We start from the raw sequence: 11,317 nt of genomic DNA, 5'->3' as shown, positions 1-11,317 counted from the left end.
ATATTATATTATTTCAGAGCGAATGTTTTTAACTCAATGTTTTGCTTCTGGGCGGGGGGTCCCTGGAACAACATATTTTCAGATGGGGGCCTGAGAACCACTGACATATAGAAACATAGGTTTTTAGAAGCCTTTTCTTTTTAGAATCGGGTCGGGTTTAATGGGTTAAGGAACCTGGTAAACGCGTTACAACATTCTTAACCCATTCTGACCGGGCACCCATTTTGGTGTTGGCATCATGTTATGCTTTAGCTATTGAAAAATAGCAGATCTACAAGCTCATATCGCGCCACCGAGTGGCGCGATACGAGCTTGTAGGTCTGCTATTTTTGAAAAATCGAAGAACGACTGACATTTTTTAAAATCTGATCTCAGGTCAGAATGGGTTAATCAGACCAGTGTGTGTCCAGTGGAAACCTCGTTATGAATCTGATCTCAGGTCAGAATGGGTTAAAAAATTGTAAAATTCCCAGCATTGCCTCTGGAAATGTGACCAATAAAATAGCCCGACTATATGCAGCCCCTAACAGCTATAGTTCCTAAACCTGTTTTGGCTTTAGAGTTTAGAGTTTACGCTTTGTTGCCCCTCACGTGTACAGAAAAACAAACCGCAGGTCTCATTGAAAATGAACTATAGGCAATGCCCCATCCATGCTTCTTTTGTATATTCTATATTATGTACTCTCCTGTAAGTAAATGTTTGACTTTGGCAGAATAACCACTGACAGCACAGCACACAAACAAATAGGATTGTGAACAATGCATTTGAAAAGTTCATGCACTAGTTAACTAGACCTGAGGACGATTCTACAAATGTCTTTCTGACAGTTTTCTGAAAAATCTATGTTTCTATGTCAGTGGTTCTCAAACATTTTCATGTCAAGGACCCCAAGAAATATCTGTATATCTTGCCGCCGACCCCCATCTGAAAATATGTTGTTCCAGGGACCCACCCAGAAGCAAAGATTTGACTTATATATTCAAAGATTTGCGCCATATTTTCACGATTTTTCAAAAATAGCAGACCTACAAGCTCGTAGCGCTGCACCGGGCCTTCTGCCACACGGCCCCTGCATGTCTGTTGGAAGGAATCCAACTAGCAACTGCTTCTGCCGTAATGTTCCGTCTTTATTATTGATATCAAACCGGATCGCTGATTTCTATTTTTTTTTTCCATTATTATTTTGGCTTGGCCTTTCCTTCTCTCTTTGTCTCTTTTGGAGGATAGGAACTCATATAGTGAACTCAGTTTCTTTGTACTACTTTTCATTGGTTCAATATTTTCGAGCACTGAAGCACTGAATTATACACAAAGAGAATCAAAAACGTCAACAATGTAGAAGTTCAAAGTAACCCAAACCAAGTAGTAAATGAATGTTCACTGTGTTTAAACCCTAAAAGCTACATTAATGTCATCTCTCATGACGCATCGTCGACGTGACTTATTTTAAACGTCTTCTTTTTGGAACTGAACCCTGAATATAAACTTAAGTGTGATAATGTTAATGTTTGTTTTTCAGCCCCTAAAGAGTCGAAGCAGAATCTCTACGTAGCTGTTGTTGTGGTGTGTGGTCTTCTCCTATTGGCTGGCATCATTGTCCTGCTCATACTCTGTGAGTATCAATCTACAAACACTAAGGGCTCCATCTTCATCCATGCTAAACCCCTTATCCCTAAACTTATTTGCCTTTTTAACCATTTTGAAAAACATTTTTGAATAGTTATAAAATAGCCAGTCTACAAGCTCACAACGTGTGGATGTAGATCGAGTTGAACTATTACATTTTTTTTTTCAAAATAATAAAAAAAAAGTTTAGGGATAAGGGGTTTAGCGGTGAGGAAAATAGAGCCCTATATATCTGCTGTCGTGAAGAAACCACCTGATGCTGAATGGATTCAGCATCATGAAAACCCCCCAGTTTCACACGTCTACATAAAGCATGATGACATTTTGAATATAAGGGACACTTTTTTTTTTTTTTTTTTGCAAAAAAATATATGTTAATGACGTTTAGAAGCTTTAGATCACTTTCCTGGGGGTCGTGTGTAATATGGTCAACTCATATGTAAGGAAGTGGCTCGGCCTTCCCAGGTGCCTCAGCAGCATTGGGCTCTATGGAAAAGGGATGTTACACCTACCCATTTCCAGTCTGGCAGAGGAGTACAAGTGCGCCAAAGTAAGACTGGAGATGATGCTCCTGGATTCAAACGATCCATTTGTAGCCCAAGCTGCCCCCATCCTGGCCACTGGGAGGAAGTGGACCCCATTGGTCGCAACTGAGCAGGCAAAGGCAGCACTCAGACACAGGGACATCGTGGGCAGAGTACAAGAGGGGAGGAGTGGTCTCGGCCTTGGGGCCAGTACACAAGCCTCGAGCAAGGCCTCTCAGAGACGCAAGCTGGTGGTCCAGGAGGTACGTCAGGAAGAGGAAGCAGGAAGGCGCGCAAAGGCTGTTGCGCAGGCAAAGCAAGGGCAGTGGATGGCATGGGAAGGAGTGGAGAAGAGGAAGATCTCCTGGAAAGATCTGTGGGAGATGGAGGCATTCAGGGCGAGCTTCACCATCAGGGCTGCCTACGACGTCTTACCTTCTCCTGTCAACCTAAGCCAGTGGTATGATGAAGACCCCACGTGCCCTCTATGTCCAAGTCCAGCAACACTGAAGCACATCTTAGTGGGATGCAAGACCAGCCTCACCCAAGGTCGTTACACCTGGCCGCACAACCAGGTGCTAAAGTGTCTTGCAGCAGTGCTGGAAAGTCGCCGGACAAGCGTGAACTCCCTTCCTCCCCCGTCATCCCGTTGGCAGCCAACACCATTTGTTCGGGAGGGCAAGGGTAAAGCAAGCAGCACCACCGCAAAACCAGACACCGGGCAGCTTGGCAGAGCACGGGACTGGAAGATGCTGGCAGACCTGGACACAAAACTCTGCTTCCCAGCTGAGATTGCATCCACCAACCTGCGACCAGACCTGGTTCTGTGGTCAGCCTCGCTCAAGCTCGTCTTCATCATGGAACTCACTGTGCCCTGGGAGGGTGCAGTGGAGGAGGCCTACGAGCGGAAGATGCTGAGGTACGCCCATCTCGCAGCAGATGCTCAACAACAAGGCTGGAAAGCGAAGGTCTGCCCAGTGGAAGTAGGTTGCAGAGGGTTCGTAGCTACCTCAACATCTAAGCTACTCAGGGAGATGGGAGTACGAGGGAAGGCCCACCGGCAGGCGATCAAGGACCTCTCCAGGGCTGCTGAAAAGGGGAGTCAGTGGCTGTGGATGAAGAAAAAGGACCCCACATGGGCCTTCAGATGAGTCGTGACATCTAGTAGGGAGTGAACCTGGGACGCTGGGATTCACTGCTGAACCCTCTGGAGGTGTCGTGGGCCAGTCAGCGAAACACCCAAGAAGGAGGGCCTGCCCACCTGATGACCCAAACGCTGTCACTGCTCATCTGAAGACCCACAGTGTCTCTCATCGGTGCTTCGATTACCAACATCAATCCTACACAACAGGTATGCGGTCAGGCGCAAGCTTGGCTCAGGGAGGAGGACGCCCCTGCCATGCAGAGTCCACTGCACTTTGGATTACAACATCATTTCCTGTGTTTCATGAATCTGAATCTGTGGTTTTAGATATTTTAAATTGTAGCAGTGAGCCTGTTGTCTCTGATGTCATGGACACTGGTCTCACTACCTTCCTGGACTACAATTCCCATAATTCTTTGGTGCACTGCTCCTCCTTGTGGATAGGGGGGAGAGCTGTCTTACTGAGACAACATGTAGTCCAGGAAGGAAGTGAGCCCAGTGTCCATGACATCAGAGACAACAGGCTCACTGCTACAATCTAAAATATCTAAAACCACATATTACACACATAAAGACCCCCAGGAAAGTGTTCTAAAGCTCCTAAAGGTCATTAACATATATTTTTTTGCAAAAAGGGTGAAGTGTCCCTTTAAAGGTCCACTTCACCACTTTTCAACCTATATTCATAATAATAGGTCCTCACTAATAATCATGAAAAAATGGCGCAATATTTTTCTACTCGGTCTGTGTCTCATAGGAGGGCTGTGGGCAGTTCAGAAACCGTCCTCCAGTGACATCATCGATGGGGAATACAAACTGCAGGCTTTCTAGTCCTGAAAAGTTGCAATGCGAAAATGGAAGCCACCGTTCTCACGATAATGAAAATCTAAACATTTTTGTAAAAAGAAATCTTGTTTAAAAAATAATCTGCCTAATGATGATGTCACTGGAGGACAGTTTCTGAACTGCCCACAGCCCTCCTATGAGACACAGACTGAGTAGAAAAGAATTGAGAGAAGGGTGAGAGTAGGAACGAAGATTGCTCGGTAGACAGAGAGCAACTCTCTTTTGGTCACAACAGAGCGGTACAGCGACTGTAATACCGCCACCTGCCGCTCCGATTTCTCCGGCTGATCTCCTTCTCCGTCCTCCCCTCACTCATGAACAAGACCCCGAGATACTTAAACGCCTTCACCTGTGGGGTAATGCCTCATTCCCTACCCGGACTGCACAATCCACCGGTTTCCTGCTGAGAACCATGGCCTCAGATTTGGAGATGCTGATCCTCATCCCAGCCGCCGTACACTCGGCTGCGAACCTTAACCCTAACCTCAGTAAATTATACCTAAACCTATAAACTTAACCCTAACCTCAGTAAACTATACCTAAACCTGTAACCTTAACCCTAACCTCAGTAAACTATACCTAAACCTGTAACCTTAACCCTAACCTCAGTAAACTATACCTAAACCTATAACCTTAACCCTAACCTCAGTAAACTATACCTAAACCTATAACCTTAACCCTAACCTCAGTAAAACTATACCTAAACCTATAACCTTAACCCTAACCTCAGTAAACTATACCTAAACCTATAACCCTAACCTTAACCTCAGTAAACTATACCTAAACCTATAACCTTAACCCTAACCTCAGTAAAACTATACCTAAACTTATAACCTTAACCCTAACCTCAGTAAAACTATACCTAAACCTATAACCTTAACCCTAACCTCAGTAAAACTATACCTAAACTTATAACCTTAACCCTAACCTCAGTAAAACTATACCTAAACCTATAACCTTAACCTTAACCTCAGTAAAACTATACCTAAACCTATAACCTTAACCCTAACCTCAGTAAAACTCTGCCAATCAGACACATTGTTAAGGCGGGTCTAACCTACAACGTTGGTGGGATTCATAATCCACCCTAAACACCACCACGCCCCCACCGACCACGTCGTCTTTCTGCTAGAGGTCCTTTTCTCTCGTCTTCGAATGAAGATCATTAATCAGAAGAAAGTTGAATTTATAATAAAGATAATCTGATTATTGATTCTCCTTCTTACAGACGCTCCGTTGATTAAAGAGAAACACACCCTGCAGTCCAGTTTGGATCAGTTACAGAACAGACATGACAACCTGACTGACCAGAGAGACCAGTTGCAGACCAGCCTTAACACCACGACTGACCAGAGAGACCAGTGGAAGACTAGGTTTGACAACATGACCGAACAGAGAGACAAGTTAGAGACCAGCCTTAACACCACGACTGACCAGAGAGACCAGTTGCAGACCAGACTTAACACCATGACTGAACAGAGAGACCAGTGTAAGAACACCACGACTGACCAGAGAGACCAGTTGCAGACCAGACTTAACACCATGACTGAACAGAGAGACCAGTGTAAGAACACCACGACTGACCAGAGAGACCAGTTGCAGACCAGCCTTAACACCACGACTGACCAGAGAGACCAGTTGCAGACCAGACTCAACACCATGAGAGACCAGTTACTGAGCAGACTTAACAACATGACTGACAAACCAGATGACCTGAAGATGATACTTTGTGGTCAGTGCATGAGACAATGTTTTGTATTCATTCTAATATCATGTAGAATGTAGATCATCATTTGTCATTAATCTGAGCACATGAAAACAGTGTCTAACATTATATTTTGTGGTTAGAATCACATGGATTTACATTTGGTGATGGTGTGTTACTACATCTCTACTGAGGGGAAGACCTGGGAGGACAGCAGAGCATTCTGTACAGCCAGACAATCTGACCTGATGACCACAAAGAGCAGAGAGAAGCAGGTGCAGTGTGTGTGTGTGTGTGTGTGTGTGTGTGTGTGTGTGTGTCACTAATGGACACGCATGTGTGAGACCATGCACGTGACGTGTGAGTGTATGATCGTGCATGCACGCATGCATGCACGCACACACACACACACACACACACACACACACACACACACACACACACACACACACACACACACACACACACACAAGTCACATGCTCTCACACATGCGTGTCCATTAGTGTATGCTTGAGTTGAGACACATCTATTGTACACATTATACACCAGTAACACATCTATTGTATAGATTGTACTTCTGCAACCATCTGCTTTTATGTCCAGGACCTTGTTATCAGAGTTCTTGGCGCAGTTGGCGGACACAGGGTGTGGATCGGATTGACCGACAGGGACGAGGAAGGAGTGTGGAAGTGGGTGGATGGAACACCACTGACCACAACACCGTAAGACTATACCTTCATTATTCTACTCACACATTTTAATTACATTAACCATACTTCTTTTTCACATTTTTGTCTAAATGGTAGCCTATTAAAACCTATAAATTATACTGTATCTGTTTCAATTCTCCAGTAAATGTAATACCAACAATAGCATAATTTGAAGTCACGATTTAAAAAACAAAACCTTTAGAGAAACAAAGCATTGTTGTGAAGGTATTGTAATGTATTACATGTATCTACTTCTACAGGTACTGGTGGGGTGATCAGCCTGATGATGGCGATGAAGACTGTGGTGGTGATGGAGGACAAGACTGTGGTGATGAAGGAGGAGGACAAGACTGTGCTATATCTGGTTATGGACAATGAAACGACAAACTATGTTCTCAACTTCACCGCTGGATTTGTGAAATAGTTTTCTAGAGTTATCTAGTGATGGTGATGTGTATTATAGTTAAAGGACCACTTCACCACTTTTCAACCTATCTTCATTAGTGGGTGCTCACCGATTCACAATCTATCCGCTTTTTGTTTTTGTTGCTTTTTAGTCATTTACATTTGGGGGATATCTTTCACAATAATGTTCTGGACATTCTAATGATCACAAAAAATCATATATTACAATTATTTTACCTACTTTTAGGGTCAAAAGTTTGCACAGAGTCCAGACATTTTTAATTTGTGTGAATTTCAGCCTCTGTGGGTGGTATTTATATGCAAATATCATGACCAATGGCATTGAAATGGCATTGCAATGAACATCACTGATGACGTTTAGGTGAAAAAAGAACAGAAAAAAATAATTAAGTAATTAATTAAAATGGGTCTTAGAGGGTTAAACAAGGTTAATGTTAAACTCACTTTATGAATGTGCATACCCTCTATTTATGTAACAACTTCAGATATTTACATACTAGTCCATATCTAGACAATACCAGTTACTGTTTAAATATAATTATATGTAAATTACTTCAAATGAGAAGTTCTGAAAAGGCAGGCGTACAGAATTACACAGTGTAGGAAGTTACTACTGCATGGGGCAGATCAGCTGTTGTCACTATTTTAAATGCTATTATAAAATACAACCCTAACACACTAAGACAATTAATACCCGTTGTCAATTACACTAGTATCCAGTTAACCCATTTAGACCTGATGTCGAAAATGTCTTATTTATCCTGACAGTTTTCTGAAACACCTATGTTTCTATGTCAGTGGTGCTCAAAATGTCAAGTACCTTCAAAATGATCTGTATTTGACCGCGGATCCCCATCTGAAAATATGTAGTCGTCGTCGTCGTCGTCGTCGTCGTCGTCCCCCCCCCCCCCGAAAGCAAAGATTTGAGTTGAAAGAATATTCAAAGATTTGCACCACATCTTCGCACTATGAGCTTGTAGATCTGCTATTTTTCAAAAGCTAAAGTATAAAGTCTGTGAAAAAAGATTTCACGTAAATTGCACCAGTGGCGTGCACAGACATTTCGAGGGGCAGGTGCTCAAGTGCAAAAAAGGGCACCTTGTGCAGCAGTGCGTGGAACCGGCCGGTTGCCTTAATTAATAGTGTGAGATTTAGAGATTTTGGGGCCTAAATAATATATTAGAAGCTTTTTATCAAGAATTGATCAGTGTCACCATGGTCCACATACTGTACTTTTTTTTCTTTTTCAAAAGGCACATTGCCAAAAGGGCACCCCCTAGTGTATATCTGTGCACGCCACTGCTGTACACAGACGGACGGACGGACGGAGTGCAAAAAATACACTCTCCCCATGCCTTCGGCCTGGTGGAGACAATGAAGAAGTCATTAGTCATGTTTAACAGTCTGTGTTATTGCTAGTAGCCTAAATGTAAATGAACCACCATCATTGAATTACGTTTCCTCTGACATTTTGTTTAGGTTATCAAGTTCAAGTATCAAGTTTGCTACCGTATACTTCACTATTCTTTCAAAGCATGCATGTCATTTTCCTCTTTTGTGACATATGAGTCTAACAACAAGTTTCAGAACCGATCAGTTTGACAATGAACTACAATGACTGAGGACGTGTATGTCAACACCGGGCCAAATCCGACAAAGAAGGTCAGATCTGGCCGAGGAGAGATGGAGATGCAGGAGAGAGGAGAGAGAGAAGAGGAGACAGGCGACATCTATCTGATTCCAGACGACCAGGACCCCATCTATGTGACTCCAGCCGACCCGGACCCCATCTATGTGACTCCAAACGACCAGGACCCCATCTATGTGACTCCAAACGACCAGGACCCCATCTATGTGACTCCAATCGACCAGGACCCCATCTATGTGACTCCAGCCGACCCGGACCCCATCTATGACACTCCAGACCCTGAGACACAGAACAACACAGCAAAAGAGCAGCTTGGAGGTAACATTATAACTAATGTTGTATACAAAAGGTACTAATATATGTATGGATGTTAGTGTTACACAAGGAAAGTGTAGTGGTGTAGGGTGAACTCTACTACTAAAACACACATTATGTATTATGTATAAATGAAAAAAAAGGGAAAGGAATATATACATCAATGATGTGTCTTTGTGTCATATGAAATTGGTAGGAGATTTCCAACTTTACAACCTTTTTCTTTTCCAATTGTAGGCTATAGGCGTAAGGGGCTTAATCATTCACCCATTTAAATAATTGCTTTCTTCAGATAAAAAGGCAGATCTGGTTATCTGGCGGGTCAGAAAGGCTGAGCACTTAATTATTAATTATGCTCACCCACAGCACTTTTCACAGCAGTGCGCACGTGCATTACGCACAAATGGGTAAATTAATTAATATAGGCCTAGCCTACAAACGTATTCCATTCATGGCGATGCGACTGTGATGTGTCATGTAGCCTTGAGGTGCGTGCGTGCGTGCGCGGACATGACAGCAAGGCAGGCGAGGCGAGAGGGAAACAGACAGGGTAGGCCTAAAGCTTTATTTAATTCATGCAGGTGTTCGTTCAAATACCGGTATATCTTTATATATTTAAGATACAACACACTGCATTGAGTTGGGCTTGCAGTTGTAAATTGCGTGTACATGCGTTGCGTGCATCTGTGTGGACCATTGACCCTGAATGCTATACTCTATTTCAGCTCAGTCAATTAAGAACATAAATTACTTACAGTATGCCATCACAACTTGTAAAAAAAGTGTCACTTATTTTAAATGTCTTATTTTGGGACTATACTGGTTTAAACCTACAGGGAGTGTGACGATGGTGTCGTATGTTTTTCAGGCTCTGAAGACTCAAAGCGGAATCTCTACTTGGCTGCTGCGGTGTGTGGGTGGCTGCTGTGTGTTCTCCTATTGGCTGGCATCATTGTCGTGCTGGTACTATGTGAGTAGCATTCTATCTTTACTGTTGATGGATGTTGAGGGAAACACTTTGGGCTCTATTGTGAGGAAGGTGGGTTGGCGCGAGGCATGCAGTGGACGGGGAACTTCTAAATGTCTGTAGGTGAAGTGTCTTGTTTTTCCATGTCTATACTCTATACGCACAGGTCTGCTGTTTTTCCATGTCTATACTCTATACGCACAGGTCTGCTCCAAGGTGTTTGCTTTTTATTCAAAACACCATAAATAAGACAACGTTTCGGCCGTGAACGGGCCTTCATCAGGTGATAATCGGCAGTATATGTGACGACTCCCTTTTATCCCAGTCGTCACATCACGTGACTGATGACGACTGCATGGGCAGGTGATTCACTGACACCAATAAGTGACAATCAATATAACAATAAATATGAGTAACCACCACAGTTTACAATAAGGCAACACAGTTTCAAAAGAACAGTTTCAATAAAACTAGCTGGTTGTGTCTTATTTATGGTGTTTTGAATAAAAAGCAAACACCTTGGAGCAAACCTGTGTGTGGACTCTCCTCTCTTCTCTTCACCGTACGCAAGGATTGACACTAAGGTCTCAGAGGTCAGGGGTTGACACTAAGGTCTCAGAGGTCAGGGGTCAGGGGTTGACACTAAGGTCCCAGAGGTACTTGCCCGTCGGGCAAGTACAGGTCATGTTCTACTTGCCCTCAGGTCATGGCCACTTGACCCCCAGAAATATAGCAGAAATTGAATTACCGTTCATTTTAACTTATTTTTTACGTTCTACTGCTTGCTTGAAACGTTTGAAAACTGTTTTGTTTAAGTCACAGGAATACAGTAAACAATCAAGTCATCATGTAAATCAGGGCTCAAAATGGACTTTTTTACATGGTAGCACTGGTGCTACAAGTTAAAAAATGTAGGCGCACCTTTCATTTTTTTTTATGAATAAAAACAGCACTATAACATGAAAGTAGAGTTACAAATGCATGGTAGAGGAGGGGAAAGGAACTGGTTGGAATAACGTGTTCCTTCCACGCGCTACGTCCAACCAGGGAAACTCCCCCCTGTCAGGTTGTAAAGGAGCAACTTGGACACTCAGGCATGAAGGAAGCATGAGTTCAAGTCCGTTGCTCTCCCCTTGTCCCCCATATAAAAGGTCCACCTGGTTTACTTCCTATAATTTAGCTGGAGAGGCGCGCACACGCACACGCACACACACACACACACACACACACACACACACACACACACACACACACACACACACACACACACACACACACACACACACACACACACACACACACACGTGTGTGTAGGAGTCGGACAGTATATGCGCACAATTACAACAGCATGATAGCTGATAGGGGGAACCGTTTTTTATATATTAGCATGCTCTCTAGGATCAC

Source organism: Protomyctophum bolini (assembly GCF_963924005.1).
Source record: "Protomyctophum bolini genome assembly, chromosome: 6".
In the NCBI taxonomy this organism is placed as follows: domain Eukaryota; kingdom Metazoa; phylum Chordata; class Actinopteri; order Myctophiformes; family Myctophidae; genus Protomyctophum; species Protomyctophum bolini.
Note: the sequence above shows the minus strand (reverse complement) of the source record.